At 38.7% G+C, this 24694-nt stretch overlaps 1 long non-coding RNA gene across 1 annotated transcript in view; it reads left to right on the top strand.

Annotated features, from left to right (window-relative positions):
* The first annotated feature begins 22775 nt into the window (after nucleotides 1–22775).
* The window catches only part of LOC147370030 (uncharacterized), a 51268-nt gene continuing 49349 nt past the window's right edge, over nucleotides 22776–24694 (top strand). The window contains exon 1 of the long non-coding RNA XR_015168335.1: nucleotides 22776–22945. This is a non-coding gene — a long non-coding RNA (uncharacterized LOC147370030). The remainder of the gene's footprint in view (nucleotides 22946–24694) is intronic.

The following is a 24694-nucleotide window of genomic DNA, read 5'->3' as shown; positions in this document are numbered from 1 at the left end:
CCTCAGATAGAGTGTACCCATGGATTTGGGGGATCTAGGATCAAAGGAGTCATATAATTTTCTTGTTAGAGAAAGGGTAGATTATTAACAGACTATAATTTCTAAGCCTGCTTCAATATATACATTTAGAATGACTTTATCTGGCACAACTGAAAAGTTGTACCCTTTGAAAAACTCTTCATTTGCTCTTCCCAGCTAGTCTCTGGCAACTTTAATTCTCCTCTCTCTTTCTGTGAGTGTGACTATTTTAGAGACCTCATACAAAGGGACTGTGAAGTATTTGTCCTGTGATTGGCTTATTTCAGATAGCAAAATGCCCCTCAGGTTCATCCATATGTATCATTTGGCAGAATTTCCTTCTTCAAGGCAGAATAACATTGCATGACATGCATGTAACTTTTTTCCTTGAATTCATTGAGATAGAATTGACATCTGCACATGTGTTTACCATGTGCAGCTTAATGATTTGACTCACAGGCATCATGAAATGGTTATCCCAATAAATGTAGTGAATGTCCATCATCTTATATAGTTAAAAATTAAAGAAATGGAAAAACTTTTTTCCTTGTGATAAGGACTCTTAGGACATAATCTGTTTAACAACTTTCATATACAACATGCAGCAGTGCTAATTATGTTTATCGTGTTGTACATCCCCAGTACTTACTTATCTTATGCCTGGAAGTTGGTACCTTTTGATTGCCTTCATCTGACTTCTCCTTCACCTACTCATCTCATGACCACAAATCTGATCTTTTCCTGTGAGTCTATTTGCTTGTTTTTGGAGTATAATTAACCTGCAACACTATGTTAACTCCTGTTACACAATATAATGTTTCGATATTTCTGTATATTTCAAAAGGATCACCAAAACGTCTAGTTAAATATGTCACTGTATAAAGATATTACATAGTTACTGACCATCTTCCCCACACTGTACAATTTGTATTGTGACTGGCTTATTTTGCTACTATAAGTTTGTACCTCTTAATCTTCCTCACATATTTTTCTCCTTCACCCACTTCCTTCCCCTCTGGCAGCCACCTGTTTGATCTCTGCCTCTATAATACTATTTCTCCTTTGTTATGTTTGTTCCTTTTGTTTCAGATTCCACGTATACAGGAAATCACATGGTATTTTTCCTCCTCTGTCTGACTTATTTCACTTAGCATAATGTGCTCTAGATCCATTGATATTGTTACAGTTTCCATTCTAATAAATGATTATATATATCATCTGTATATAATTATATATTCATCATTATATAATGGATTATATACATATCACATCTTCTTTATCCATTCATCTATCAATGGGCACTTAGGCTAATTCTATGTCTCAGATATTGTAAATAATGCTGCACGGAACTTGGGAATGAAGATACACCTTAGTGCTTCTAGTGAACAAAAACATATTGTACACCTAAAATTTTGTTAGGAGGGTAGAGCTCAAGTCAAGTGTTCTTACCACAAGGCAAACAAACAAACAAAAATAAAGAGGCAAGAAGAAACTTTTGGAAAGTGGGTATATTTATTAACTTAATTGAGGTGATGGTTTTATGAGTATATGTTTAAACCCATCAAACTGGATACATGTGCAGTCTTTTATATTAGTTTACATTTCAATAAGGCTAGTGAAAATAAATGAACTATGAACTGAGGTTCACAACATTGTATAGGAAGTGGTTATTCAATCCATCCCAAAGAAAAAGATATGCAAGAAACAAAATGGTTGTCTGAGGAGGCCTTACAGAGAGCTGGGAAAAGAAGAGAAGTGAAAAGCAAAGGAGAAAGGAAAGATATTCTCAACTGAATGCAGAGTTCCAGAGAATAGTAAGGAGACATAAGAAAGCCTTCTTAAGTGGACAATGCAAAAACAGAGGAAAGCAATAGAATGAGAAAGACTAGAGATCTCTTCTGGAAAATTAGACTTACCAAAAGAACATTTCATGTAGAGATGAGCACAAAAAGGACAGAGATGGTATGGACCTAACAGAAGCAGAGTAGATAAACAGGAGGTAGAAAGAACACACAGAACTGTACAAAAAATGTCTTATGATGTGGATAACCATGATGGTATGATTACTTACCTAGAGCCAGAAATCCTGATGTGTGAAGTCAAGTGGGCCTTAGGTAGCATTACTACAAACAAAGCTAGTGGAGGTGATGGATTTCCAGCAGATCTATTTCAAATCCTAAAAGATGATGCTCTGAAAGTACTGTATTTAGTATGCTAGCAAACTTGGAAAACTCAGCAGTGGCCACAGATCTGGAAAAGGCCAATTTTAGTTCCAATTCCAAAAAAGAGCAATGCCAAAGGATGTTCAAACTGCCACACAATTATACTCATTTCACATGCTAGCAAGGTAATGCTCAAAATTCTTCAAGCAAGGCTTCAATAGTATGTGAACCAAGAACTTTCAGATGTACAAGCTGAATTCAGAAAAGGCAGAGGAACCAGAGATCAAATTGCCAACATTCATTGGATCATAGAAAAAACAAGAGAATTGGAGAAAAACATCTATTTCTGCTTCATTGACTATGCTAAAACTTTTGACTGTGTGGATCACAACATATTATGGAAAATTTTCAAGAGATGGGAATACCAGACCACCTGACCTGACTCCTGAGAAAGCTGTATGGAGGTAAAGAAACAACTGTTAGAACTGGACATGAAACAACAGACTGGTTCCAAATTAGGAAAAGAGTAAAACTGTATTTTGTCACCCTGCTTATTTAACTTACATTCAGAGTACATCCTGTGAAATGCCGAGCTGGGTGAAGCACAGATTGGAATCAAGATTGACAGGCACAATATCAATAACCTCAGATATTCAGATGATACCACTTTAATGGCAGAAAGTGAAGAGGAACTAAAGAGCCTCTTGATGAAGGTGAAAGAGGAGAGTGAAAAAGCTGGCTTAAAACTCAGCATTCAGAAAACTAAGATCATGGCATCTGGTTCTATTACTTCATGGCAAATAGATGGGGAAAAACAGTGACAGATTTTATTTTCTTGGGCTCCAAAATCAACTTTGCTGTGAACCTCAGATAGCTCAACTGGTAAAGAATCTACCTGCAATGCAGAAGACCCTGGTTCAACCCCTGGGTTGGGAAAATACCCTGGAGAAGGGAACGGATACCCACTGCAGTCTTCTTGCCTGGAGAATTCCATGGACAGAGAAGCCTGGCAAGTTACAGTCCATGAGGTCGCAAAGAGTCAGACACGACTTTCATTTCACTTCATTTTAGACTGCTCTAAGAAAACTGTATTAATTAAAGGAAAACATTTCTACATCCATAGAGCTTACATGAGATGGGGGAAACAAGGTTAAAAAGTGAAAGAGATAATTTTAGACACTGAGAAATTTAGGAAGACTATGCTAGTTTAGGTCAAAGAACACATTTGTTAGGTGGTGATGTTTGTTGTTAGTAAAAAATGAAGTCCTAGGAAAATCCAAACATGCGACTTTTTAGAGAGTATCACTGCAGGCAGGGAAATAAGAAATTGCAAAGGTTCTTATGGGAATGAACAGAAATAATGATTCTTGTGCAAAAAAAGCTAAAGAAATCTAAAGTATCATCCTTTATCTGAAATATGAAATTTCTGCAGCTTATGCTATTTCTGATAACAGTTTCCAAATAGTAATGTAATAGATATTACTTTAAGAGTAAACTATTGTGGAGGCAATTCAATTTATTGGTTCACTTCATTTGGTGATATTGGCAAGCTCAGTTATTGTAACTGCTAAGGGAGTATTAAGAGAGGAATATTATCTGACTCACTGGAGATCAAATTAAGCTATATGGAAAATTGGTGAAAGAGGAAAACACCACTTTGGTTGTACTTATATTCTAACTTTTGCTGCTTTTATTTGTATTGTCTGTTTTAGCTCATTTACTCTCTGAAATATGTCATAGATGCAGTGTGAGAGTTAATCAAGTTTTATAGACTCAGATATTTTTTTACTGAATGGAGTTATATTCAAAATTTTCTAGCATGGAATTTTGGGTTCACAGCTTTCTTAAATGAAATACAGGGCTGTCTTGAATCTCCAGCAGGAAAACTTGAGAACTAGATAGACGACAGCAGGTGTTTACTACCTGAGTGGTTAAATAGATATTTGTAGACCAATTTTCTTTTCACTGTATATCATCAGTAACTTAAAAGGTGTGGCCATCGATTAATTCAAATTGCATGTCAGTTTGAGCAAAATATTATTTTTTCAGCTTCTAACACTGACATCTAAAATGTGGAACTATGTCTTAAAGAAACTGAAGTGTATTCTGAGGCTATTTTAAGATATTTTAAATAAGAAAGAGCTTCTTTTAAATAGAATATTTTTTAAAAGAAATTCTAATTTTTGAAAACTTTAAATGGGTTTTCTCAACTAAATGCAATAAATTAAACATATAGTCTGATTATGCTCTTTTTTAATATATTAAATTGTAAGCATATATGTAAGCAATATCTCACATGCATTTATATGTGTGTATATATTTGCATTGTATACATTCTATGAATATGTTTTAAATGATAATTGAATATGAATCTTTTTTATTCATATTTATTATAAAATCCAGTATAGTGCAAAGGCTGTCACTGAATATGTATTAATTATTTCACTAGAAATTACCTGGTGATATAATGAATAGCTGAATTAAATACTGAATTTCAAATGGGTGCAAAAATAAGATTCCTAGAATAAAAAGCTTTTTTTTTTTTTAAATTTTTAGTAGGTAGGTATTTATATCTGCAACATAAAAATTGGGATGTATATGGAAACTGTGATTTTTACATATCTTTATTATCTGAATTTTATTATAATTATAAAAATTTCCAAATACTTGTAATAGTAAACTAATATGATAATACAGATGAACATAGGAACTTAAACAAATCATTTAAATACATGAGAATGAAAATAATGTCTCACAGTTGTATAGTGACTTTGATTTCATAAAGTCTACTATTTCAATTATTATGTTTTTTTGTTTTTAGTACTCAGTGGTTCAGAAATTATATTTTGCTTCCATAATTCATGTATAAGAATATAATGTGATATAGAAAAACACATGGATACAACTGTTCAGAAAATACTTAAATCCATAAATGATCTATTAAAATAAAATTATTATGGTGATTTCATTAAAATAAATGAATGAAGAAGAGTTTGTTGACCAAGTTACAGGGAACTAATTAACTGGTCATAATTTCTGATTTTTATTGAGATTAAATCTCAATACTATTTATTCACACTGTGAAAGTTTTCTTTATTTTTTGTATAAAAAAATATTTCTTTTCTCTGTATGGAATGTCCTTGTCTTTGGACATTCCTTGTCTCTGTTCAGTGATTTTTCGGTAGTCCCATTATAGATTTTTTGATGATCCAACGGATGTTGGCAATTTGATCTCTGGTTCCTCTGCCTTTATAAAACCAGCTTGAAGATCTGGGAGTTCACAGTTCACGTATTGCTGAAGCCTGGCTTGGAGAATTTAGAGCATTACTTTACTAGCACGTGAGATGAGTGCAATTGTGCAGTAGTTTGAGTCCTCTTTGGCATTGCCTTTTTTGGGGATTGGAATGAAAACTGACCTTTTCCAGTCCTATGGTCACTGTTGAGTTTTCCAAATGTGCTGACATATTGAGTGCAGCACTTTCACAGCATCATCTTCTAAGATTTGAAATAGCTCAACTGGAATGCCGTCACCTCCACTAGCCTTGTTCCTAGTGATGCTTCCTAAGGCCTACTTGACTTCACAATCCAGGATGTCTGGCTCTAGGTGATTGATCACACCATCATGATCTTTTTTGTATAGTTCTTCTGTTTTATCTTGCCACCTCTTCTTAATATCTTCTGCTTCTGTTAGGTCCATATCATTTCTGTCCTTTATTGTGGCCATCTTCGCATGAAATTTTCCCTTGGTATCTCTAATTTTCTTGAAGAGATCTTTAGTCTTTACCATTCTATTGTTTTCTCCTATTTCTTTGCATTGATCATGGAGGAAGGTTTTCTTATCTCTCCTTGCTATTCTTTGGAACTCTACATTCAAATGGGCATATTTTTCCTTTTTGCCTTTGCCATTCGCTTCTCTTCTTCTCACAGAATTTTGAAAGGACACCTCAGACAACCATTTTGCCTTCTTGCATTTTCTTTTCTTCAGTTCAGTTCAGTTGCTCAGTCATGTCTGACTCTTTGCGACCCCATGAATCGTAGCACGCCAGGCCTCCCTGTCCATCACCAACTCCCGGAGTTCACTCAAACTCATGTCCATTGAGTGGGTGATGCCATCCAACCATCTCATCCTCTGTCGTCCCCTTCTTCTCCTGCCCCCAATCCCTCCCAGCATCTGAGTCTTTTCCAATAAGTCAACTCTTCGCATGAGGTGGCCAAAGTACTGGAGTTTCAGCTTTAGCATCATCCCTTCCAAAGAACACCCAGGGCTGATCTCCTTTAGAATGGACTGGTTGGATCTCCTTGCAGCCCAAGGGACTCTCAAGAATCTTCTCTAACACCACAGGTCAAAAGCATCAATTCTTCGGCACTCAGCTTTCTTCACAGTCCAATGCTCACATCCACACATAACCACTGGAAAAACCATAGTCTTGACTAGACGGACCTTTGTTGGCAAAGTAATGTCTCTGCTTTTGAATATGCTATCTAGGTTGGTCATAACTTTCCTTCCAAGGAGTCAGCGTCTTTTAATTTCATGGCTGCAGTCACCATCTGCAGTGATTTTGGAGCCCCCAAAAATAAAGTCTGACACTGTTTCCACTGTCTCCCCACCTATTTCCCATGAAGTGATGGGACTGGATGCCATGATTTTCATTTTCTGAATGTTGAGCTTTAAGCCAACTTTTTCACTCTCCTCTTTCACTTTCATCAAGAGGCTTTTTAGTTTCTTTTCTTGGGGATGGTTTAATCACTGCCTCCTGTACAATGTCACAAACCTCCATCCATAAGTCCTTCAGGCACTCTGTCTATCGGATCTAATCCCTTGAATCTATTTCTCACTTTCACTATATAATTGTAAGGGATTTGATTTAAGTCATACATGAGTGGACTAATGGTTTTCCCTACTTCATCAAATTCAGTCTGAATTTGGCAATAAGGAGTTCACAATCTGAGCCACAGTCAGCTCTCTGTCTTGTTTTTGGTGACTGTTTAGAGCTTCTTCATCTTTGGCTGCAAAGAATATAATCAATCTGACATCCGGTGATGTCCATGTGTAGTGTCTTCTCTTTTTGTTGGAAGAGGGTGTTTGCTATGACCAGTGCTTTCTCTTGACAAAACTCTTAGCCTTTGCCCTGTTTCACTCTGTACTCCAAGGCCAAATTTGCCTGTTACTCCAGGTATCTCTTGACTTTTAAATTTGCATTCCAGTCCCATATAAAGAAAAGGACATCTTTTTTTGGGTGTTAGTTCTAGAAGGTCTTGTCGATCTTCATAGAACCATTGAAATTCAGCTTCTTCAGCATTACTGAAGAAGTAATGTCGGGGCACAGATTTGGATTACCATGATATTGAATGGTTTGCCTTGGAAACAAAGATCATTCTATCGTTTTTGAGATTGCATCCAAGTACTGCATTTTAGACTCTTTTGTTGACTATGAGGGCTACTCCATTTCTTCTAAGGGATTCTTGCCCACAGTAGTAGATATAATGGTCATCTGAGTTAAATTCACCCATTCCAGTCCATTGTTCACTGATTCCTAAAATGTCAGTGTTCACTCTTGCCATCTCCTGTTTGACCATTTCCAGTTTGCCTTGATTCAAAGACCTAGCATTCCAGGTTCCTACGCAATATTGTTCTTTACAGCATCAAATTTTTTACATCACCAGTCACATCCACAACTGGGTGTTGTTTTTGCTTTGGCTTCATCTCTTCATTCTTTCTGGAGTTATTTCTCCACTGATCTCCAGTAGCATATTTGGCACCTACTGACCTGAGGAGTTCATCTTTCAGTGTCCTATCTTTTTTGCCTTTCCATGGGTTTCTGTTCATGGGGTTCTCAAGGCAAGAATACTGAAGTGGTTTGTCATTTCCTTCTCCCGTGGGTCACATTTTGTCAGAACTCTCCACCATGACCTGTCCACCTTGGCTGGCCCTATATGGCATGGCTCATAGTTTCATTAGTTAGACAATGCTATGGTCCATGTGATCAAATTGGTTAGTTTTCTGTGATGTGGTTTTCATTCTGTCTGCCCTCTGATGGAGAAGAAAAAGAGGGTCATGGAAGTTTCCTGTGGGAGAGACTTACTGAGGGGAAACTGGGTCTTTTTCTGATGGGTGGAGCCATTTTCACTAAATCTTTAATCCAATTTTCTGTTGATGGGCAGGGCTGTGTTCCCTTCCTGTTATTTACCTGGGTCCAAACTGTGGTGGAGGTAATGAAGATAATGGCAACCTCCTTCTAAAGTTCCCATGTCCTGCAGCAGGCCACTACTGACCCGTGCCCCTGCTAGAGACTCCTGGGCCCTCACGGCATATCTGGGTCAGTCAATTCTGGGGTCACTGTTCCTTTGTCCTGAGTCCTGGTGCCTGCATGGTTCTGTTTGTGCCTACCAAGGGTCTGTTTCTCCAGACCTGTGTAAGTTCTGGGGTCTCTAATGTGGGAATAATGGCAACCTCTTTCAAGACGGCTTATGCAATACCCAGGTCTGCTGCACCCAGAGCTCCTGCCCCTACTGCAGTCTACTGCTGAGCCATACCTCCACAGGAGACACTCAAACACAGTTCTGGCTCAGTCTCTGTGGGGCCTCTGGGTCCTAGTGCACACAAGGTTAGTTTGAGCACTGTGAGATTTCCAGAAAAACATCTACTTCTGCTTTATTGACTATGCCAAACCCTTTGACTGTGTGGATCACAAAAAACTGTGGAAAATTCTTAAAGAGATGGGAATACCAGATTACCTGACCTGCCACTTGAGTAATCTGTATGCAGGTCAAAAAGCAACAGTTAGAACTGGAAGTGAAACAACAGACTTGTTCCAAATTGGGAAAGGAGTATTTCAAGGCTGTATATTGTCACCCTATTTAGTTAATTTATATGCAGAATACATCATGCAAAATGCTAGACTGGATGAAGCAGAAGCTGGGATCAAGATTGCTGGAGGAATTATCATTAACCTCAGATATGCAGATGACACCACCCTTATGGCAGAAAGTGAAGAACTAAAGAGCCTCTAGATGAAAGGAAAGAGGAGAGTGAAAAAATTGGCTTAAAATTGAACATTCAGAAAATTAAGATCATAGCATCTGGTACCATCACTTCACGGCAAATAGATGGGGAAACAATGGAAACGGTGGCAGACTTTATTTTTTTGGTCTCCAAAGTCACTGCAGATGGTGACTGCAGCCATGAAATTAAAAGATGCTTACTCCTTGGAAGAAAGGTTATGACCAACCTAGACATCATATTAAAAAGCAGAGATGTTACTTAGCCAACAAAGGTCCATCTAGCCAAAGCTATGGTTTTTCCAGTAGTCATGTACGGATGTGAGAGTTGGACTATAAAGAAAGCTGAATGCTGAAGAATTGATGCTTTTGAACTGTGGTGTTGGAGAAGACTCTTGAGAATCCTTTGGACTGCAAAAGTTCCAACCAGTCCATCCTAAAGGAAATCAGTCCTGAATGTTCACTGAAAGGACTGATGCTGAATCTGAAACTACAATACTTTGGCGACCTAATGGAAAAAACCTTGATGCTGGGGAAGATTGAAGGCACTAGCAGAAGGAGATGGCAGAGGATGAGATCGTTGGATGGCATCACCAACTCAATGGACATGAGTTTGATTAAGATCTGGGAGTTGGTGATGGACAGGGAAGTCTCTGTGGTGCAGTCCTTGGGATCACAAAAAGTCAGATATAACTGAGTGGCTGAACTGAACTGAGTTTATGTTTGCATTCTACCACTTATCACCCCAACACTCAGCTGCCTAGAGGTCACAGATAGTGACCTGTGTCCTTAAGTACTAGTATTAATGCCACAGCTATGGCTACAGTGTCCTTGGCAGCTAACTAGTTCATTTGGCGATTAGCTCAGCAATAATAATGGACTCTATTCAACCCTGTTAAATATAAAGCCCAAGAGGCATGTTAATAAGCATTTACCTCCATATTTAAAAAGGCCTTGACTTGTAATAATAATCTTGACTGATTTGGCCTTGTTAACTAAGTGAATATCACAGGGCACTTAATAATTATATTTAGTAAAATAAAAACTATCTAAATAAAAAATTTATGGATCTTAATACATATTTAGCTCTTCTCTTGATGGCCTTTAATTCAATTAAATTAATAATTTCAGTAACCACACTCTGAGAAGCTAATCAAATTCTGTGCAGTTCATCCAAAATAACACAGAGCAAACTTTATATTATAATGCATGGCTTTTGAACTTTAACATGAAAATTACTACTCTGAGAAGAGTAAATGTGGCAGAAATGAACATATGAGATTTTGTTGCTTAAAAGCATTTATCCAAATGTTATATTTTTTGAAACACAGATAAAATAGACAATTTTATCAACTAATAGACATGTGGCCCTGTCCAAAATGTCCATTGAGACTTAAAGCCACACCAGAAAGTCTTTGAAATTTGTTTCTGTTCAAAACATCCAGGAGCATATTCAGTCTAATGGCTACAAAAACAAACAAAAAACTAAAACCAAAAAACAACCCCTTGTTCTGTTGCTTGGCAGTATTAAATCTTTATTTACACATTCTCAGTGGAACATGTGAAAAATATTATACTCACACACAAAAATGCCAGTGCTACATTATAAAGTTTTGTTACCATTTCTATTATTTAGCAGAGATGGGAATAAAAGGTACAGGTGCTATGAAGAAGAGAGAAGCTGCAATGCCTGATGCACATTAATCAGGATTTGGATAAGCTCACAGGGCTTTCCACATGGTGCTAGTGGTAAAGAATCCAGTGCTCTGTGACAACCTAGAGGTGACGGGGTGCAGTGAGGGGTGGAAGGAAGATTCATGAAAGAGGGGAAATATGTATACCTATGGCTGATTCATGCTGATGTATGGCAAAAACCAGCACAGTATTGTAAAGCAATTATCCTTCAATTAAAAATAAATAAATTTTAAAAATATTAAAAAATTTTTAAAGAAAAAAATAAAAGAATCCTTCTGCCAATGTAAGAAACACAGGAGACAGGGTTTGATCAGGGGTCAGGAAGATCCCCTGGAGTAGGAAACAGCAACCCACTCCAGTATTCTTGCCTGGAAAATTCCATGGACTTGCTCTAAATTCCATGTAGAGCTCAGCAGCTTACGGTCCATGGGGTTGCAAAGAGTCGGACAGGCCTGAGCAACTGAGCATGCACATATACAGTCTTTCAGAATAGGACAGGAAAACAACAGTGCAATATTGGTGTTGAAGGGGAAGCAAGAAAAACTTTGATTGGGTTAAAAGTATCAGAAGAAGAACCAAATGTGACATCATCACAGGTACTTGGAAGAACACTCTGTGATGTTCATGATGAAGAGAGCTCGTTAATGCTACCAAAAGAAACTCATTAAAGAAGCAGGTAAAAAGAATTAAAAGCCCACTTGGGCTGCCAAACTCAACTAGATTGCATGGGATTGAAATTCCAGGGGCTTATAAAGTAACCATATGTGGAGAATCATTTTTTATGAACAATTTCAGAGCTCAAGATGAGAATTCTTATTTGCACAACTTATGAAAATATTTGATAAGTCCCAGTTCCACATTATTCAGTGATGGCACCTTCAAGATGGCACCGACATAGTTCATTCAGTTATTTACTGTGCATGTGTAGTATTAGGTTTTGTTGTTGTTCAGTCGCTAAGTTGTGTCTGACTCTTTGCAACCCCGTGGACTATAGCATGCAAGGCTTGCCTGTCTGCTGAAGATACTGTCTCCTGGTGTAGGCTCAAACTCACGTCCATTGAGTCAGTGATGCCATCCAACCATCTCATCCTCTGTTCCTCCCTTCTCCTCTTGCCCTCAATTTCCCCAGCATCAGAATATTTTCCAATGAGTTGGCTCATTGCTTCAGGTGGCCAAAGTATTAGGGCTTCAGATTCAACAGTCCTTCCAATGAATATTCAGGGTTGATTTCCTTTAAGATTGACTGGTTTGAGCAATAAGAAGTTGCTCTCTAAGGGGCTCTCAAGAGTCTGCTCCAGCACCACAGTTCGAAAATTTCAACTATGTCATTGACCCAGACACTAACAATGAAAAAAGACAAATGTATGTACATTTTATTATGTATTCACACACACACATTTATATATGTTTATATATACACTTCCATTTGCATGGAAAAAAATCTCAACTTTAACCTTTCATAGTGCATGACAGCTTTCAAGATTGCATATGTGAATGCAATTTGACTACTCCTAACAAATGCATGAGTAAAAGGATGCTTGTTTCATTTTTCACGGTTGCTGGGCCTAAAAATATCTTCTTTGTTTCCAACATATGAGTATTTAACAATGGTAGTAACACCCACTTGCATGCAGAAATATTATAAACAGTGTTTGAGTTTCCATTTGTGCCTTTGGAAGAAGTAAAGGAAAATTTTAGTACACTGTGGAAAATGCAGAAAAAAATGTCTGTGACCTAATGGATTATGTTTTCAGAGTGTATTAGCATGGAAGATGTGGCAGAGTCTGAAGACAAGAAGTGCCAAGATCTTCATGAGAAAATCGGAATTTTTATACATCAGTCCTGAATGGCAATCACAGTATGAACAATGCAGTGGAAGGCTGTCATAGCTAATTTCAAAAGCTGGCGGTAGTATTTCAAATGGAATTGATAGTCTTCAAATGGAAGGATGAAATACTATTGCCAGCTTTTGAAATTAGCTTCCATTTGAAGACCTAATGAAGTGTTAAAAGATGAATAGCAAAGCAGGAACAAATTGTAAGGTTCTCTGGGGTTGTAATCAAATATAGTGACCAACTTCACATTGACACTGACAAAATCAAATTCATATAACAAAAATTGTTAACAGATATAATGAATATAAAGCTAATAACAAGGTCAATACATACTTGGTAGCAGTTGCTCATCGAGTTGAGGATGACCCTATAGAACTTCATAGTTCTATAACATAACCTACAAGATCTTTTAGAACTAACACCCAAGAAAGGTGTCCTTTTCATTATAGTGAACTGGAAAGCAAAAGTATGAAATCCAGAAGCCCTTGGAGTAACAGGCAAATTTGGCCTTGGAGTACAGAATGAAGCAGGGCAAAGGCTAACAGTTTTGCTAAGAGAACACACTGGTCATAGAAAACACCCTGTTCTGACAACACAAGAAAAGACTCTGCACATGGACATCACCAGATAGCCAACACCAAAATCAGATGGATCATATTCATTGCAGCCAAATATGGAGAAGCTCTATACAGTCAGCAAAAACAAGACCTGGAGCGGACTGTGGCTCAGATCATGAACTCCTTATTGCCAAATTCAGACTTAAATTTAAGAAAGTGGGAAAAAACACTAAATCATTCAGGTATAACCTAAATCAAATCCCTTATGATAATACAGTGGAAGTGAGAAATAGATTTAGGGGACTAGACCTGATAGACAGAGTGCCTGATGAAATATGGACAGAAGTTCATGACATTGTACAAGAGACAGGGATCAACACCATCTCCAAGAAAAAGAAATGCAAAAAAGCAAAATGGCTGTCTGAGGAGGCCTTACAAATAGCTGTGAAAAGTAGAGAAGCGAAATGCAAAGGAGAAAAGGAAAGATATACCCATTTGAATGCAGAGTTCCAAAGAATAGCAAGGAGAGATAAGAAAGCCTTCCTTAGCAATCAATGCAAAGAAATAGAGGAAAACAACAGAATGGGAAAGACTAGAGATCTCTTAAAAAAAATTAGAGATGCCAAGGGACCATTTCATGCAAAGATGGACTGGCTCAATAAAGAACAGAAATGGTAGGGACCTAATAGAACAAAAAATACTAAGAAGAGGTGGCAAGAATACACAGAAGAACTGTACAAAAAAGATCTTCATGACCCAGATAATCACGATGGTGTGATCACTCACCTAAAGCCAACATCCTGGAATGTGAAGTCAAGTGGGCCTTAGGAAGCATCGCTACAAACAAAGCTAGTGGAGGTGATGGAATTCCAGTTGAGCTATTTCAAATCCTAAAAGATGATGCTGTGAAAGTTCTGCACTCAATATGCCAGCAAATTTGGAAAACTCAGCAATGGCTGCAGGACTTCAAAAAGTCAGTTTTCATTCCAATACCAAAGAAAGGCAATGCCAAAGAATGCTCAAACTACCACACAATTGTGCTCATCTCACACGCTAGTCAAGTAATGCTCAAAATTCTCCAAGCCAGGCTTCAGCAATACGTGAATCGTGAACTTTCAGATGTTCAAACTGGTTTTAGAAAAGGCAGAGGAACCAGAGATCAAATTCCAAACATCTGCTGGATCAATTAAAAAGCAAAAGAGTTCAAGGAAAACATTTATTTCTGCTTTATTGATTATTGCAAAGACTTTGACTGTGTGCATCACAATAAAATGTGGAAAATTCTGAAAGAGATGGGAATTCCGGGCCACCTGACCTGCCTTTTGAGAAACCTGTATGCAGGTCAGGAAGCAACAGTTAGGACTGGACATGGCACAACAGATTGGTTCCAAATAGGAAAAGGAGAACATCAAAGCTGTATATTGTCACCCTGCTTTTTTAACTTATATGCAGAGTACATCATGAGAATCACTGGGCTGGAAGAAGCACAAGCTGGAATCAAAATTGCTGGGAGAAATATCAATAATGTTTGATATGTAGATGACACCACTCCAATGGCAGAAAGTGAAGAAGAATTTAAAAGCCTCTTGATGAAAGTGAAAGAGGAGAGTGAAAAAGGTGGCTTAAGCTCAACATTCAGAAAACTAAGATCATTGCATCTGGTCCCATTCAGATCAGATCAGATCAGTCACTCAGTCGTGCCAGACTCTTTGCGACCCCATGACGTGCCTGACTCTTTGCGACCCCATGAATTGCAGCACGCCAGGCCTCCCTGTCCATCACCAACTCCCAGAGTTCACTCAGACTCACGTCCATCGAGTCAGCGATGCCATCCAGCCATTTCATCCTCTGTCGTCCCCTTCTCCTCCTGCCCCCAATCCCTCCCAGCATCTGAGTCTTTTCCAATGAGTCAACTCTTTGCATGAGGTGGCCAAAGTACTGGAGTTTCAGCTTTAGCATCATTCCTTCCGAAGAACACCCAGGGCTGATCTCCTTCAGAATGCACTGGTTGGATGTCCTTGCAGCCCAAGGGACTCTCAAGAGTCTTCTCCAACACCACAGTTCAAAAGCATCAATTCTTCGGTGCTCAGCCTTCTTCACAATCCAACTCTCACATCCATACATGACCACAGGAAAAACCATAGCCTTGACTAGATGGACCTTTGTTGGCAAAGTAATGTCTCTGCTTTTGAATATGCTATCTAGGTTGGTCATAACTTTCCTTCCAAGGAGTAAGCGTCTTTTAATTTCATGGCTGCAGTCACCATCTGTAGTGATTTTGGAGCCCACAAAAATAAAGTCTGACACTGTTTCCCCTGTTTCCCCATCTATTTCCCATGAAGTGGTGGGACCGGATGCCACGATCTTTGTTTTCTGAATGTTGAGCTTTAAGCCACCTTTTTCACTCTCCACTTTCACTTTCATCAAGAGGCATGGCAAATAGATGGGAAATCAATGTAAATAGTGAGAGCCTTTTTTTGGGAGGCTCCCTAATCACTGAGATGGTGACTGCAGCGAAGAAACTGAAAGATGCTTGTTCCTTAGAAGAAAAGCTTTGATCAACCTAGACAACTGTTAAAAAGCAGAGGCATTACTTTACCAACAAAGGTACGTCTAGTCAATGTCAGTGGACGTTCAACTTCTTTTTTAACCCGTTTCCAAATTTCTAAATCAAAACTGCCTTCATCAGGGAACCAGATATTATATTCAACTATTGTTTGGAGACAAGCCTCTCTCCTTTGATGCAAAACTGAAAGTCCTTAAACCTTAAATAAATGATGAAGTAAAGTAGAAAAGTGGTGGGGCTTTCCAGCCGTTTGTCCCATAATCCCACACGTACAGACCTCCGTAGGTCCTGACAGTCACTCTGTCCGCTTGCCAAGTGCGTTCACCAGGTCCCTGTTTGGGCACCACATGTCACGGTCTTTATAGCCCTGGACGGGGACTGGAGTCGACGAAAAGAGGGACACAGGGGACCCAAGTCTCAAGTGAAACAAGGGTGCTTTATTTGTAGCAGCGTGTGCTTATATATCTCTATATAAGAAAGCTTTCAGTTCAGTTCAGTTCAGTCGCTCAGTCTGACTCCCTGTCCATCACCAACTCCCAGAGTTCACTCAGACTCACATCCATCGAGTCAGTGATGCCATCCAGCCATCTCATCCTCTGTCGTCCCCTTCTCCTCCTGCCCCCAATCCCTCCCAGCATCTGAGTCTTTTCCAATGAGTCAACTCTTTGCATGAGGTGGCCAAAGTACTGGAGTTTCAGCTTTAGCATCATTCCTTCCGAAGAACACCCAGGGCTGATCTCCTTCAGAATGCACTGGTTGGATGTCCTTGCAGCCCAAGGGACTCTCAAGAGTCTTCTCCAACACCACAGTTCAAAAGCATCAATTCTTCGGTGCTCAGCCTTCTTCACAATCCAACTCTCACATCCATACATGACCACAGGAAAAACCATAGCCTTGACTAGATGGACCTTTGTTGGCAAAGTAATGTCTCTGCTTTTGAATATGCTGTCTAGGTTGGTCATAACTTTCCTTCCAAGGAGTAAGCGTCTTTTAATTTCATGGCTGCAGTCACCATCTGTAGTGATTTTGGAGCCCACAAAAATAAAGTCTGACACTGTTTCCCCTGTTTCCCCATCTATTTCCCATGAAGTGGTGGGACCGGATGCCACGATCTTTGTTTTCTGAATGTTGAGCTTTAAGCCACCTTTTTCACTCTCCACTTTCACTTTCATCAAGAGGCATGGCAAATAGATGGGAAATCAATGTAAATAGTGAGAGCCTTTTTTTGGGAGGCTCCCTAATCACTGAGATGGTGACTGCAGCGAAGAAACTGAAAGATGCTTGTTCCTTAGAAGAAAAGCTTTGATCAACCTAGACAACTGTTAAAAAGCAGAGGCATTACTTTACCAACAAAGGTACGTCTAGTCAATGTCAGTGGACGTTCAACTTCTTTTTTAACCCGTTTCCAAATTTCTAAATCAAAACTGCCTTCATCAGGGAACCAGATATTATATTCAACTATTGTTTGGAGACAAGCCTCTCTCCTTTGATGCAAAACTGAAAGTCCTTAAACCTTAAATAAATGATGAAGTAAAGTAGAAAAGTGGTGGGGCTTTCCAGCCGTTTGTCCCATAATCCCACACGTACAGACCTCCGTAGGTCCTGACAGTCACTCTGTCCGCTTGCCAAGTGCGTTCACCAGGTCCCTGTTTGGGCACCACATGTCACGGTCTTTATAGCCCTGGACGGGGACTGGAGTCGACGAAAAGAGGGACACAGGGGACCCAAGTCTCAAGTGAAACAAGGGTGCTTTATTTGTAGCAGCGTGTGCTTATATATCTCTATATAAGAAAGCTTTCAGTTCAGTTCAGTTCAGTCGCTCAGTCTGACTCCCTGTCCATCACCAACTCCCAGAGTTCACTCAGACTCACATCCATCGAGTCAGTGATGCCATCCAGCCATCTCATCCTCTGTCGTCCCCTTCTCCTCCTGCCCCCAATCCCTCCCAGCATCTGAGTCTTTTCCAATGAGTCAACTCTTTGCATGAGGTGGCCAAAGTACTGGAGTTTCAGCTTTAGCATCATTCCTTCCGAAGAACACCCAGGGCTGATCTCCTTCAGAATGCACTGGTTGGATGTCCTTGCAGCCCAAGGGACTCTCAAGAGTCTTCTCCAACACCACAGTTCAAAAGCATCAATTCTTCGGTGCTCAGCCTTCTTCACAATCCAACTCTCACATCCATACATGACCACAGGAAAAACCATAGCCTTGACTAGATGGACCTTTGTTGGCAAAGTAATGTCTCTGCTTTTGAATATGCTGTCTAGGTTGGTCATAACTTTCCTTCCAAGGAGTAAGCGTCTTTTAATTTCATGGCTGCAGTCACCATCTGTAGTGATTTTGGAGCCCACAAAAATAAAGTCTGACACTGTTTCCCCTGTTTCCCCATCTATTTCCCATGAAGTGGTGGGACCGGATGCCACGATCTTTGTTTTCTGAATGTTGAGCTTTAAGCCACCTTTTTCACTCTCCACTTTCACTTTCATCAAGAGGCATGGCAAATAGATGGGAAATCAATGTAAATAGTGAGAGCCTTTTTTTGGGAGGCTCCCTAATCACTGAGATGGTGACTGCAGCGAAGAAACTGAAAGATGCTTGTTCCTTAGAAGAAAAGCTTTGATCAACCTAGACAACTGTTAAAAAGCAGAGGCATTACTTTACCAACAAAGGTACGTCTAGTCAATGTCAGTGGACGTTCAACTTCTTTTTTAACCCGTTTCCAAATTTCTAAATCAAAACTGCCTTCATCAGGGAACCAGATATTATATTCAACTATTGTTTGGAGACAAGCCTCTCTCCTTTGATGCAAAACTGAAAGTCCTTAAACCTTAAATAAATGATGAAGTAAAGTAGAAAAGTGGTGGGGCTTTCCAGCCGTTTGTCCCATAATCCCACACGTACAGACCTCCGTAGGTCCTGACAGTCACTCTGTCCGCTTGCCAAGTGCGTTCACCAGGTCCCTGTTTGGGCACCACATGTCACGGTCTTTATAGCCCTGGACGGGGACTGGAGTCGACGAAAAGAGGGACACAGGGGACCCAAGTCTCAAGTGAAACAAGGGTGCTTTATTTGTAGCAGCGTGTGCTTATATATCTCTATATAAGAAAGCTTTCAGTTCAGTTCAGTTCAGTCGCTCAGTCTGACTCCCTGTCCATCACCAACTCCCAGAGTTCACTCAGACTCACATCCATCGAGTCAGTGATGCCATCCAGCCATCTCATCCTCTGTCGTCCCCTTCTCCTCCTGCCCCCAATCCCTCCCAGCATCTGAGTCTTTTCCAATGAGTCAACTCTTTGCATGAGGTGGCCAAAGTACTGGAGTTTCAGCTTTAGCATCATTCCTTCCGAAGAACACCCAGGGCTGATCTCCTTCAGAATGCACTGGTTGGATGTCCTTGCAGCCCAAGGGACTCTCAAGAGTCTTCTCCAACACCACAGTTCAAAAGCATCAATTCTTCGGTGCTCAGCCTTCTTCACAATCCAACTCTCACATCCATACATGACCACAGGAAAAACCATAGCCTTGACTAGATGGACCTTTGTTGGCAAAGTAATGTCTCTGCTTTTGAATATGCTGTCTAGGTTGGTCATAACTTTCCTTCCAAGGAGTAAGCGTCTTTTAATTTCATGGCTGCAGTCACCATCTGTAGTGATTTTGGAGCCCACAAAAATAAAGTCTGACACTGTTTCCCCTGTTTCCCCATCTATTTCCCATGAAGTGGTGGGACCGGATGCCACGATCTTTGTTTTCTGAATGTTGAGCTTTAAGCCACCTTTTTCACTCTCCACTTTCACTTTCATCAAGAGGCATGGCAAATAGATGGGAAATCAATGTAAATAGTGAGAGCCTTTTTTTGGGAGGCTCCCTAATCACTGAGATGGTGACTGCAGCGAAGAAACTGAAAGATGCTTGTTCCTTAGAAGAAAAGCTTTGATCAACCTAGACAACTGTTAAAAAGCAGAGGCATTACTTTACCAACAAAGGTACGTCTAGTCAATGTCAGTGGACGTTCAACTTCTTTTTTAACCCGTTTCCAAATTTCTAAATCAAAACTGCCTTCATCAGGGAACCAGATATTATATTCAACTATTGTTTGGAGACAAGCCTCTCTCCTTTGATGCAAAACTGAAAGTCCTTAAACCTTAAATAAATGATGAAGTAAAGTAGAAAAGTGGTGGGGCTTTCCAGCCGTTTGTCCCATAATCCCACACGTACAGACCTCCGTAGGTCCTGACAGTCACTCTGTCCGCTTGCCAAGTGCGTTCACCAGGTCCCTGTTTGGGCACCACATGTCACGGTCTTTATAGCCCTGGACGGGGACTGGAGTCGACGAAAAGAGGGACACAGGGGACCCAAGTCTCAAGTGAAACAAGGGTGCTTTATTTGTAGCAGCGTGTGCTTATATATCTCTATATAAGAAAGCTTTCAGTTCAGTTCAGTTCAGTCGCTCAGTCTGACTCCCTGTCCATCACCAACTCCCAGAGTTCACTCAGACTCACATCCATCGAGTCAGTGATGCCATCCAGCCATCTCATCCTCTGTCGTCCCCTTCTCCTCCTGCCCCCAATCCCTCCCAGCATCAGAGTATTTTCCAATGAGTCAACTCTTCGCATGAGGTGGCCAAGTACTGGAGTTTCAGCTTTAGCATCATTCCCTCCAAAGAAATCCCAGGGCTGATCTTCAGAATGGACTGGTTGGATCTCCTGGCAATCAAAGGAAGCTTTAGGCAGCAAAAATAAAGTTGAGCAAAAACAGAACAAGGTGAATAACAAACGTCACAGGGCCAAAAGACAATCCATATCCTGAATTATAAGGACATGACTGAATAGTTTACATTAATGTAAAAGGTCACTGAAGGGAATTCACGCATGAGCTCTGTCTCATGACCTGAGTCATGAGAACTGCGTGCAGCTCTGCTCGTTCCTGTTTTCCAGGAATGGATAAGGAACAGAGGGCCCTTGACAAACAGCACACAAAGGAAGAAAACAACATATTGGATTCCTTAAAGTTGAACGTCCCCTGACAAGTCAAAGCTATGGTTTTTCTAGTAGTCATGAATGGATGTGAGAGTTGGACTATGAAAAAAGCTGAGCTCTGAAGAATTGTTACTTTGGAACTATGGTGTTGGAGAAGACTCTTGAGAGTCCCTTGGACTGCAAGGAGATCCAACCAGTCAATCCTAAATGAGGTCATTCCTGAATATTCATTGGGAGGACTGATGCTGAAGCTGGGGCTGCAGTACTTTGGCCACCTGATGCAAAGAACTGACTCATTAGAAAAGACCCTGATGCTGGGAAAGATTGAAGGCAGGAGGAGAAGGGGACGACAGAAGGTGAGATGATCGGATGGCATCACCAACTCAATGGACATGAGTTTGAGTAAAAACTCTGAGTATTGTTGATGGACAGGGAGGCCTGGTGTGCTGGGATTCATGGGGTCACAGAGAGTCAGACATGACTGAGTGACTGAACTGAACTGATAGAACTTCATGATGAGGAAGATCAAGAGTAAATGTGAAATTCAAAGCTCATTGTGAATTACAAAAATAATAATAATAATAATGTGAATTAAATTTTAGCAAAATTAAATGCTTGCTTATTTAATGTGAAAGTGTAGTGTTAGTCACTCAGTCATGTCCAACTGTTTGCAACTCCATGGACTATAGCCTGCCAGACTCCTCTGCCCATGGAATTCTCCAGGCAAGAATACTGGAGTGGTTTGCCATGCCCTTCTCCAGGGGAATCTTCCCAACCCAGGTATCAAACCCATGTCTCCCACATTGCAGGCAGATTGTTTACCATTTGAGCTACCCATGGAGCCCTGAACCATGAAGCAAATGTCTCAATGGACATTTGGACAGGAGCTAATTTCAAGGACTTTTTGGGGCAGTTAATTTCAAGAACCATTTTGGCATGTACCAAAGGTCTCAGTGGGTGTTTTATACAGGACAAAATGTCCTGCAGTGATTGTATTGCATTGTTACAGTGATTGATTTCTTCTTCATATTTTAAAATAAAATAGTAGTACATTCAAATTTTATTTTAAATATACCAATATGTTTTTTGAAACTACTTCACAAAGTCACTAAAGATCAGGCAAACTTAAAGAAAAAAGCCAAATTCAAGCAGTGAAATTATTCATACAAATGTGTCTTTCTTCCTTAGGCAATGCTGACTAAAAAAAAAAAAATGAAAACATATTACTTTGTTAGGACTGCCATAAGTTAGGAGTGAGGGTTTCGCTGAATGGTAAGACCCAGAAGAATCCAGATAAAAGTCAAGTAAAAATAATTGATGATATCAATCAGTCAACTTAAATGACAGATAAATGGAGCATATTACATTATAACCATATCAACTATAGTTTGGCAAAATTTTCCTATTTTGGAAACAAAACTTTCGGGAGTTTGGGATTAGCAGATGTAAACTATTATATATATAATGGATAAACAACAAGTTTGTACTGTATAGTTCCATAGGGAACTATATTCAGTATCTTGTGATAAACCATAAAATGAAAGAATATGAAAAAATACATGTATCTATAACTGAGTCACTGCTGTACAGCATAAATAAATACAACATTGTAAATCAACTGTAATTCAATAATTTTTTTTTTTGAAAAAGGAGAAACAATCTGTCATTCAGTCTCACATGCTGAATTGAAGCTATGAAGGAAATAAAATTTGTTTTTAATTTATTTAGAAACAGAATTTCTGTTATTTGTAGTCTACATAATCATAACTGACACACTGTTGAGTTGTTTAAGATAAAAAATAATGTGAAAAAAGTAGCATCTGTAATCTTTTCCCCCTTGAGGTCTACAACTAATCACATTTCTTTCAGTGTTTAATTCTTCTTGTAGTAAATTAATCCCAGCATAGGGTCAATCTGGCAATGTAAAACCACGGCTGTATTCATTCACATATTCAGTATTTGCTAAATATGAGAATCTTGATTTTCTTTTTTCTTTATAGTCTATTTATTATCTTTTCCTAGAAGAGAGTGGGAAGAGGTAAAGAGCCAACAGATCTCCTTGGTACTGACATATCCTGAACTTACTTTACACGGTGCCCACAGTATGAAAATCTATATGAAAATCTACGTTTTCCTGGTAAGCATGAGAAATTTAAATATAACGATGCTTGGAACTCAGAAGGACAAATAATAGTAACAACTTCTGGAAAAACTGGTCAAAAGGCAGTAAGAAAACTGCTAGTGTTGGCAGTTTCTGACTTAATGGTAACACCAGAAAGCTGGCAAGCCCAAAGATCCTCTCCCATCTGTTTTGGCTACAAGACTGGCTGTGGTTTTGGCTTTAAACACTCTGGAGCATTTCCTTCCCATCAAGGCTTCATTATGCAGAATCTAAATTCTCTCTGTTAGAGCAGATTTCGCAACTCTAGCAGAAGGTATATATAGCTTAACTCTCTTTCTGTTTCTCTTTTTACTTTTCCACTATCAGTGAATCATGAAGGTGCTGATTCATGACACAGATTAAAGGTTCATCTATTAAAAAAATAAAAAACAAATTCTAAACAATTCTCACATGAATAGCATTATACATGACTGATTCTAAAATTTGGAATGGTATAGTAATAATTTTGACTGTTAACCTGGTCTCCCCCTACATGCTGAGATCTCTTCTAAACCTGAAATATTTTACCCTTCGTCTCATACAGAATAATTAGTAAGGGACAATGAAAACCTTGGTATTTCTATATAAGAGTTTTAAATTATTAATTATACTGCAAAGAACAAAAGAACTAAGTTCATTTTGGAAGGAAGCAAAATATTGATTTAATATAAACATTTTTTAAAAGAGTAAATTAATTTTTGTATTCAGTATTCTTTATATCTCAGTGTAAAGGGTTTCAATGTACATAGGTTTAGCTAGATATTTAAACTATTAATAGAGACTGGGTAAAATAAGTTTTTGTGATTTTGTGATTATGTGAAACATTCAGATAAATACAAAATGTTTTAGTCACTCAAATATTTTAAAGTAGATACAGTTATGGCCTCACATCAGCTAAATTTTAATTCATGAAATGGTTTACTTTTCAGATGTTTGAAGGTTGTTGTTCTGTATTAATGGATCAACAAAGTATTTTATTTTAAAGATTATTCCAGTAAAAATGGAAAATCAGTATGCACACATGCATATTATGACACCTCACAGAGTTTTGATTATTGATTTAAAGAAAAACATGTTTGCAATCTAAATTATTTAGAGGCATTTAGAGGATTAACTTGTTAAAAGTATGAAAACTTTATCTGTTAGGAAAATTAATATTTAAAGAGGAATATGATTTATGATGCTTTTTACTAGAATAGAGGACATACTATAAGATAATATTTTTGTTAATATAGATTACTGAAGTTATCTGTAGGGAACCAAATGAAGTTTTTTAAAAATTCAAGATTAAATGTATATCAACAGGTATATAATTTTACTCATGTATTATAGTGATTTTCTTTCATTTCCTATTTATTAATAGAGTTAAATATAAAATCATTTCCATATTTTGTGGGCATATTTTAAGAGGTAAATATCTTGTTTAATGAAGAAAGTTGGAAAATTATGAAATAATTGCTGTTCCACAAGAGTGCAAAAATAACCTGGTTTTATTTTAACCTAATTATGTTGAATACATCCCCAGATTCTTTGGAAATACTAAATTGCAAATGATTTTATACCAAGTATAGCAAAATATGAACTCCACACCAGTGTTGGGGAATGTACCTTACTCAAAAAATTGACTCCTGAATCCTATTATGGAGATAAAGGAATTCTTTTTGTGATCACTCTCTCTTCTGCTACAACATGTGCTTCTACAACCAGCCATATGTGGTTTTTAAA

This window comes from Bos grunniens, chromosome 7, assembly GCF_055505025.1.
Source record: "Bos grunniens cultivar Pamir isolate PY7600 chromosome 7, Bosgru_T2T1.0, whole genome shotgun sequence".
In the NCBI taxonomy this organism is placed as follows: domain Eukaryota; kingdom Metazoa; phylum Chordata; class Mammalia; order Artiodactyla; family Bovidae; genus Bos; species Bos grunniens.
This window is presented reverse-complemented; position numbering and strand designations above follow the sequence as displayed.